We start from the raw sequence: 8,655 nt of genomic DNA, 5'->3' as shown, positions 1-8,655 counted from the left end.
TTGCAGCTTCTGTCCAAAATATGTGTGTTTTCTGATCAATGCAATGACCAATTGCCATTCCAAACGTCCAGTGATGATGTACGCCACCCACCTCCTGGATGTATGAATTGTCAGTCCAATACCATCTCATAGTCTGGACAAGAGACACTCTTTATCTTTTTGCTTTAATACTGTATATACAGTCAAGAAAAATTCCTTGGAGTGATTATGAATCTCATTTAGGAGACTGTAAAATGTTTCAGGGCTTGATGCAATCAATGGGGGAAAAAAGGAGAATAAACCTTTATAAAACGTCTGGTGTGTGTTGGGCTCTAGGTTAAGCACTTTTTTTTTATGTTAAGCACTTTTACAAGTCATATCTCATATGATCCTTACAACAAGCCTGGGAGATAGATGCTATTATTATCCCCATTTTACAGATGAGGAACTAAGATAAATAGTGATTAAGTCACTTGCCCAGGGTCACACAGCTAGCAAGTGTCTAAGGCCAGATTTGAACTTAGGTCTTCCTGACTCCAGGCCCAGAGTTCTATCCACTGTGCCACTAGGTGCTTCACATCAACAAAATGTCATCTAGGAATAGCAGTGTCCAATGAAATAATAATTTTAAAAATCCTTCATCTGCTTAAATTTATGGTGCATTTAACTAGATTTAGATTTAGCAAGCATTTATTAGCCAAGCACTTACGCTAAGCACTTTACAAATATTATCTCATTTGATCTTTATAGCAACTGTGGTAGGTAAGTGCAATTATTATCCTACTATACCTCCTAATTTACAGATTAGGAAACTGAGGCAAAGAGAGGTTAAGTGACTTGCCCAGGGTCACAGAGTTAGTAAGTATTTGAGGTCATATTTGAAACTTACTTCTTCCTGTCTCCAAGTCCAAGGCTCTATCCACTGCGCCACCTGGCTGCCTACATACCAAAAAAACCAAAACTATAGCAGCTCTTTTTGTAATAGCAAAGAAGAAGCTAATTTGGGAATGACTAAATAGATTATTGTACATGAGTGTTATGGAATGTGACTGTACCATCAGAAAAGACCAAAGTGATCAGTTTAAAGAAACCTGGGAAGAATTGTATGAACTGGTACAGAATGAACTGAGTAAAACCTGGAGCTTTTACACAATAATAACAACATTGTAAAGAGAAACAAATTTGAAAGACTTAAGAAATCTGATCAATTCAATGACCAATCACCATTCCAGAGGACCAATGATGAACTAGGATAGGGGCTATATAAATATCAAAAAGAGGATGTTATAAAGATAAAATTGACAAGACTTGGCAATTAACTGAATGTGGGGAATGAGGAAGAAAGAAAAGTTTAAGATGACTCAGAAATTGCAAACTTGGGTCACTGGAAGAGTCGTGATAACCTCAACAGAAATAAGGAAGTTTGGAGGAGGGATGAATTTTGGGGGAATATAATTAGTTCCATTTTAGACTTATTAATTTTAAGATTCTGGGACAATAGTTGATATTGTAGTACCAAAGTTCAGGAAAGAAATAGGGACTAGATAGATAGATGTGGAAGATATCCAAATAATAATGAAACCCATAGGAGCAGGTAACTGAAAGGATAAGGTTTTTGTTTTTGTTTTTTGGTGAGGTAATCAGGATTAAGTGACTTGCTAGTAAGTGTCAAGTGTCTGAGGCCAGATTTGAATTCAGGTCCTCCTGACTCCAAGGCCAAAGCTCTATCCACTGCACCACCTAGCTGCCCCAAGGGTAAGGTTCTTGAAGACATTTGGGGGAATTAAGGGCAAGAGCATAAGTAGTGGAGCTGGTTTTGGCAAGCAGTATCACCTCTTCCTCTGAGACTGAAGCAATGAAACAAAGAATGGGGATGATAGGTGTGTTGAGGCATACAGTAGGGTAGAAGAGGTAGTTGACATCAGATGGTCTCTATGTTTTCATTAAGGAAGGAGCCAAATTGCTCTCTGGAGAGGGAAGGAGTGTTGAAGATTGAAGATGTGATGTGATTTACAGTAACTGATTGGGAAAATTTGAGAGTCAATAAGGGAAGAATAAAAGAATTTCTATGCAGTAATGAGGGATCATTTGAGATTAGATAATATAAATCTGTAATGAAACCAGTCAGCATGGCGGTATACTTTCCCCATTAACATCAAGCTGCATGAGAGCAGAAGTGGACAAGGTGGATGATGGGAATAAACCAAAGTTGAGGTTTTGCAAGGTATGTCTGGCAATAGGAGATAGGTGCAGGGGATTCAAGGGTAGAGGATAGTATATAACTGATCAAGCTAAACACAGGGTCAAAACAGTGAAGGGTGGAAAGTCATACCAGAGCAGGAATGACTGAGAACAAAGAAAGGATTTAGAAATCTTTCCAAGTTGATTTAATATTATTTCCCCTCACAGTGTTCTGGCCAAATTGGTCTACTGACATTTCATCTCCTTTCTTTGCACAGATTGTCCTCCAGGTTTAGAAAGCATTCCATCCTCACCTCTGTCTCTGCTGATACCTAGTTTTTAAGGCTCAGCTTGGGTGCCACCGCCTACCCAAGACTCTTCCTGATCCTTCTGCGTATTAGTACTCCCCCAGTTTAATGTGTTTATAATAGTTTATATATTTTACATATACAAGTTTATATATGTGTGTATATATGTGTGTGTGTGTATATATGTGTGTGTGTGTGTGTGTGTGTGTGTGTGTGTGTACATCAATTTATCTGTGTTGTTTCCCTCCAGAACGTAAGCTTCTTGAGGACAAGGAATGGTTTCATTGTTTTCTTTGCATCCTTGGCATCTAACGTAGTGTCTTGCACATGTCCTAGCTCTTTGCTTTACCTACTTGACTAATAGGATAGGAATGTAGTTATGAAACAGGAGGAGGAAGATGAAAAGGGAATGATCAAACCTTATCTGTTATCAAGTGTGACAACTGGGGCAGAAATGATAGAGGTCGAGTAATCCAAGGAGAGGGAGTATCCAGGACAGGAGAATGCAGTGTGGGTATGGGAAGAGTCTCCATGCCAATGTCTATCTTTGAGCACACTCCATCACTCTACTAGCAATGAACAAGCTTCAAGGAATAATTCAGATCCTGTATAATTCAGCTGACAAGCCAGTTGCTCCAGAAAGTGGTTAAAAAGCAGGATCAGAGATCCAAGCCAGTGACCGAGTGCTGAATAAGAAAAATTGTGAGGAAGAATAATCGGTGCCCTGCTGACTGGACACTGACCCTTTGGAAGGCCATGAATGGAAAAGCAGCCAGGAGACAGTGGCTAGCTCCCAAGCAGGAATGACTGACATGGGGGATGAGTCTAAGCCCTTGAAATGTGTCCCTTGAACTATTGGGTTAGGGATATGCCTATAGATTTGTTTAGGATTATCTGGATTTGGGAGGAGCCAGAGGTATACATATGGGAGTTGTTGTAATATATTTGATTTATTGCTTTTGCTTTTTGGTTCTGTGAATTACATTGTTAAGCCATGTTTACATGGTCCACATCATTTTGCCACAATCACATGATCAATGTTCATTAAAACACAGGATCAAAAAAGAAAGCAAAGTGTCCTAGTAAGCGGGGATTGAGCCAAGAAAAATAGCAGTGAATTCCACACAAATCCCACTCCTAGACTAACAAATAGACCTTGTCACCTAAAAAGGGAGTGGACCTAAAGAATGGAAGTTATCAGCTTTCTGAGAATCACCTGGAGCCTGTTTCTCTTTGATGCTGGATGGAATGTGATTGCTGATTTCTGGTCCTTCTGGTTAAACAGGATCACGTAAGTAGCCAGCAGTGCCCCTTGCTGGTCAGACTCATAGAAGACGCCTAATACATGCTGGTTGAGTGAATGAACCACGAAGGCAGGGGAGAGATGGAAGGGTGAGTGGTTGTGATCAGTGGAAGGAATTTCAGAATTCTGTATGGTAGAGGGAGCATAGTTAAAGATAATGATGAAATCAAAGGCATGAGCATCCCTAAGAACAAATGAGGTGAACTTGAGATGCAGGTAGGTTAGGAGAAGTGAAGTGGTAGAGAAACACTCGAGTATTTGAAGGGACGATGAAGTATGTATTGAAGTCCCTAGTATGAAGGCAGGGAATAGGGTGAAGAGGAAAGCTGTGGGCTAGGTATTAAACATCTTGAAAAAGAAGTTTTCTTTTCTACTGCAACACAGAGCTGGACTTCACATATCTGGAGAGATCAAATCTCCAACAGAAGTTGCTGAGCAACTATGCCAAAGGGACAATCTGGAAGTGGCATCGAGAAGCAAGAGTTATTGTTATTCCTCTTCAGGTTTCTTTAATTCAAGAAGTTAAAAAAAGTGGGCAGTGAAAAGATCCAGAATGAATGGGTGTTTGTTAACAACGGAGCAGAAGTTTCTGAGGGCACAGCAGAATGAAAGGGCAGAGGAAGGTATGGACTCCAGAGGATAGGGTCGATGTGAATAGAGACGAGAGTATGAGGAGAAGGAGTGGGGGAGAAAAGTGTTTTCACTTCAGTAGATGTCAACTCTGAATACCAAGGAAAAGGGGAGCAAGAGCTGGGAGTTTTCCATCAGGACCCCTACCATTCAGTGCCCTATGATGACTGTGCATGGGTCAATAATATGTAATAAACCAAATCCAGATACGAAGAGTGTTCTGTTTTCGTTTTTCTCAACTGTTCAATAACACGTTTCCCTATCTCAAGCTGCTGTCTTGTGGGGTGGTCAATCAAGCGCTCTTGCTCAATTTTTGAGAAGTTTGAATGCCTCCTTGGGGATCCACCGGCCAACTCTTAATTCTAGCTTCCTATTTACTAAAACATTTGGTAATTATAGGGCTCACATGGGACTTTCCATTCTGGGTCAGATCTGTGGTCCGTCCATAAGGATCCTCTTCCCCTTTTTAGACTCAATATCTATGGTAATTAAAAGTGATGCAATTACAGATGACTTGTAAGCACAGCTGGGGCAACACTCTTCAGAGAAAGTCAAAGGATGTTCTGCATTATGGAATTAAGTATCACAGTTGTGTAAGTATCACACAGTATGCTTGTCACTACACATCATTATTTTAGGACTATTCATCATGTCTGACTCATGGCCTTAACAATGAGTCGTATCAGTCATGAGTACAGCCAGGACGTTGGTTTTGTTGAGCATTCATTTTTACTGGAAACCTCATCAAGTGAACAGCTGACTTTAACTTAGGTGCATTCTGACTAAGACAGACAACACAGTGAATAGAGGGCTAGCCTTGGAGTCAGGAAGACATGAGTTCAAATCTTGTCTCTGACATATATTAGTGATGTCTGAGGCAGCAAGTCAGTTTACCTCTCAGCACCCCTGGAAACCCTCTAAGAATATAAATTACAGATGAGTTTCTAATCTGTATCTGTGGACAGTGTTTTCACACCAGGAATTCCTCACATTTATTAATCACCCCCCACCAAGTTTTACTAAATACAAATACTTAAGTAAAAAAAAAAAGCAAATGGAATATACAAGTAACAAGAAATAGAACAATTGTGATTTGCAAAAAAAGTATATTTTTCATCCCCTGGAATAAAATGCATGCATTTTATAGTTATTTTCAAAAGTATTTCAGTATTCAAGGATCTGTGGCTCCATCCACTGATGCAAATTGAAACCTGTTCCATGCTTTAGTAGACAGTTTATTGAACTGATGTGGTTTAGAAATCATTGCCTGATAACCAAACCCCTTGGTGGCTCTCTGAATTTACAATAGCCCTCAGATGATAGGCATACTGTCTGTCACTGGGCTCATACCTGAAGCTTTTTCAAAATGATGGAGCCTATAAGAGCACTGTCATGGTATTTGGGAACGCAGAGTTATCTCCACACCATGATGAAGCTTCGGAGTAAGACTCTAAGGGGAGTTATCTACAATTACTACTCCGAAATGCTTAATACAATGCCTGCAGTAGAGATATATCTCATAATCACTATTTCACGGTATCCTAGCTTCTATTTGCCATTCTTTTACTATATAAATGTAAGTTTGCTGAAGTAACAGCCCATGTTTGGATCAGAAAGGTTGTTTTCTTTTTCAGGCAATTGGGGTTAAGTGACTTGTCCAGGGTCACACAACTAGTAAGTGTCAAGTGTTTGGTCTGAGGCCGGATTTGAACTCAGGTCCTCCTGACTTCAGGGCTCGTGCTCTATCCACCGTGCCACCTAGCTGCCCCATGGATCAGAAAGTTTTTGACAAAAGGATATGAGATAAAGTACTTTCATTATCTGTTCCAAATTGACCCAGATCTAGACAACTCTAGCTATGCCCCATATCTCCATATTTAGGATCAGTAGTGAGTCTAATACTTTTTGACTATTCGGGATATTAGTATAGGTTCCTAGCATCTTTATTGTAGAAGAGACCAAGGGGACAGCGTTGGAGGAGAAAAGCATGTTGATCCTTTCTCTTGGAAGGGTGCGTGGGACTTCAGCTTATTGCTATGAGTGGGTAAGAGGCAGCTCTACTGTAATAGGAGACTGGTGGGAATGTACCCCATTCTCCTCAAGGTTAAAAACTTCCCTTGATTGTTAGGACAAATCACGTACGCTTTTCTTCCAGGCAACTATCTGGAGCTGCTCTCCCTTTGCTAGGAGTGTGAACCTTTGTACGAGAAGCAGGTTTAGTTCCTTACCCATTGTTAATAGATTCAGAGGGGTTCTGTGCTCTGCGACCCTCAGTGTGTGCGGCTTGATGACATCTAGACTTATTGTAGTGATACTTTTGTTCTTCTCTACTCTCTCTTCCTTCCAAGAGACTGCTTTCTTCATTCTGGGTCTTCTCTGCTGCTAGTCATTCATGTTACTTTTTACTCTTTATTCAGGTGGGCTATTGCTGCTACCTTCTTGCCTTCTTCCTCTCACCCATTTCCTTTCTATCACTCCATCCTTTCTTGTGGGTTAACATTTGAGTTAGGATCTCCTAGTTTAAGATTTTGCCTGATTCCTTCCTAGTGTTTTGAATGTGTTGGGTTCAAAGTTTTCGAATTTTGCATGAGTTTGTGTGTGTGTGTGTGTGTGTGTATGTGTGTGTGTGTGCGTGTGTGCGTGCAACCTTTTTATTGGAATAAGTCCCTTTTGTGACCATGATCTCACAAAGTTCAAATTTGGTTTTCTTCTTTCTTTAGCTTATTCCCCCTATCTAGTCTATTTTCTCTATCCTAACTTGATGTGCTAAAGAATTCTCTGGCTATCTTCTTTCTGAGTGGCTCATATCAAATCTATATTCCTTTATCTTATTCCTTATCAAAGAAAGCCCTTATTAATCAGTTCTAGCTCCTCCACAGTTTGCCCATCATGCCTGCCTTCAACTCAGTAAAAATATGTCATTTAGACTCACAACAAAGAATGAGTTTGACAGAAAACATCGCTATGTCTATGCACCAAGGCATCACAGGAGCCATTGGGGATATACAAAGACAAAAGTGAAATAGTTCCTTCTTTCAAGGAGCATGTTCTACTGAAAGAAACAACATGTATATATATAAGAACGGGGTAAACACAAAGTAATTTGGGGGGGAAAGTGGGAGAAGGTTGTAGCAGCCAAGAAAATCAAGGAAGGCATCAGGTAGTCTCAGTTAACAAGAATTTATCCATGTAGAAGGAGGCAGCTGAGCAGGGTCTTCAAGGAATCCAGAATTCTAAGAGTCAAGGGTGAAGAGGGTATGCGTTCCAGGCATGGGGGCAGCCAGTGCAAAGGCATGGAGACAGGAGATGAAATGATAGGTTTGGGAAACAATAAGGAGGCCAGTTTTGCTGGAACATAGAGTGTCATTCAGTCAAGTAGCATTTTTTTTAAACATATTTTTATTTTTTTCATTAAGCGTTTCTTAATATCATGTGAACATTTTAAGCATAATTTTAAAAAATTTAATTCCAAATTCCCTTCCTCCCTCCTTAAGAAAGCAAGCAATTTGATATCGATTATACTTCTGAACTCATGCAAAACATACTTCCATATTAGCCGTGTTGTAAAAGAAAACACAGCCCAAAAATAAAACAAGAAAAAGAGAATTTTTTAAAAAAAAGTATGCTTCAACCTGAAGTCAGGGTTCATCAGTTTTCTCTCTGGAGGTGTATAGCATTTTTCATCATGGGCTTTTTGGATTCATCTTGGACCATGGTCTTGATCAGAGCAGCCAAGTCTTTCACAACTGATCATCCTTGCAATATTGCTGTTACTATGTACAATATTCTCTTGGATCTGTTCACTTCATTTTGCATGGGTTCATATGTCTTGCTCATCATTTCTTATACCACAACAGTATTCTATCATAAAATCATATACCACAACGTGTTCAGCCATTCCCCAATTAATGGGCATCCCCTTGATTTCCAATTCTTTGCCACCACAAAAAGAGGTGCTACAAATATTTTTGTATAAATAGGTCCTTTTCCTTTTTTTTTTTAATCTCTTTGGGATATAGACCTTGTAGTGCTATTGCTGGGTCAAAGGGTATGCAGTTTTATAGCTCTTTGGGCAAAGTTCCAAATTGTTCTCCAGAATATTTAGAGTAGTTTACAACTCCACCAACAATGCAGTAGCGTCCCAATTTTCCCACATCCCCTCCAGCATCAAATGGCATGTATTAAGTGTCTACTATGTGCCAGGTATACATGCTGGGAATATTTAAAAAAAAAACAGTCCTTGTTCTCAAGGAG

The sequence above is a fragment of the Phascolarctos cinereus genome, unplaced genomic scaffold (assembly GCF_003287225.1).
Source record: "Phascolarctos cinereus isolate Bilbo 61053 unplaced genomic scaffold, phaCin_HiC Scaffold_5;HRSCAF=322, whole genome shotgun sequence".
Taxonomy (NCBI): Eukaryota; Metazoa; Chordata; class Mammalia; order Diprotodontia; family Phascolarctidae; genus Phascolarctos; species Phascolarctos cinereus.
The sequence above is the reverse complement of the archived record's forward strand: the minus strand, read 5'-3'. Positions refer to the sequence as shown.